The 887-nt window shown below is 37.4% G+C and overlaps 1 non-coding gene across 1 annotated transcript; it reads right to left on the bottom strand.

Annotated features, from left to right (window-relative positions):
• Nucleotides 1-276: 276 nt before the first annotated feature.
• TRNAV-AAC (transfer RNA valine (anticodon AAC)) lies at nucleotides 277-350 on the bottom strand. Its single transcript has one exon. It is a non-coding gene; the product is annotated as a tRNA-Val (tRNA).
• Between the last annotated feature and the right edge of the window lie 537 nt (nucleotides 351-887).

Genomic DNA, 887 nt, shown 5'->3' with positions numbered 1-887 from the left:
GCAATTGAAGCATAGAAAAATTTAGTATTGGAATCTCCTAGTGTAAGCCAATGCTGTCGAGACTTCTGCTTTGCAAAACTTTCCTCCTGTTTTAAGGCTTGCATGAAGTTATTTCTAGCTTCTGTCTCTTTGTAGATAATATTCTCATCATTTGGCTGAAGTTGCAGCTCATGTTGTAATGACATTAGTTCCTTCCTGCAAAATTGAACTGATAGGGTTTTTTTGGTGAAACAAGTTAGTTAAAACTTAATTTCAGTGACAAAGAATTTTAACATTTGGCGTCGCCCGGACTCGAACCGGAGACCTTCAGTGTGTTAGACTGACGTGATAACCAACTACACCACGACACCCCAACTTGTTTTTAGTTTGTTTTTTGTGTCATTCTTAAACTTGTTTCTTTTAATGAATTTTTTAAATTTTCTTGTTAGAAGTTCTAAGTCATCGTCACAATCCTCATCACTTGAGTTTTCTCTCAAGTGGTCTTCTGAAGTTCTAAGTGCCATATCCTTCCTGTTCTTTGGAAGGATGTCTTGTTGCTTTTCATGAGCTTTGCAAGTCATCTCGTAGGTCATTAATGACCCAATTACTTCTTCAAAAGGGAAGTTGTTTAGATCTTTTGCCTCTTGAATAGCAGTGACTTTAGGATCCCAACTTTTAGGAAGGGATCTTAGAATCTTATTTACGAGCTCAAAATCCAAAAAACATTTTCCGGGTCCTTTTAGACCGTTGACAACATCCGTGAAACGGGTAAACATGTCGCCAATAGTCTCACTCGGTTTCATCCAGAAAAGTTCAAAAGAGTGTAACAAAAGATTGATTTTTTACTCTTTCACTCTACTTGTGCCTTCATGAGTCACTTCGAGTGTGTGCCAAATATCAAATACGGT

The sequence above is a fragment of the Musa acuminata genome, chromosome BXJ1-6 (assembly GCF_036884655.1).
Source record: "Musa acuminata AAA Group cultivar baxijiao chromosome BXJ1-6, Cavendish_Baxijiao_AAA, whole genome shotgun sequence".
Taxonomy (NCBI): Eukaryota; Viridiplantae; Streptophyta; class Magnoliopsida; order Zingiberales; family Musaceae; genus Musa; species Musa acuminata.
Note: the sequence above shows the minus strand (reverse complement) of the source record. Positions and strands in the feature narration are given on the sequence as shown.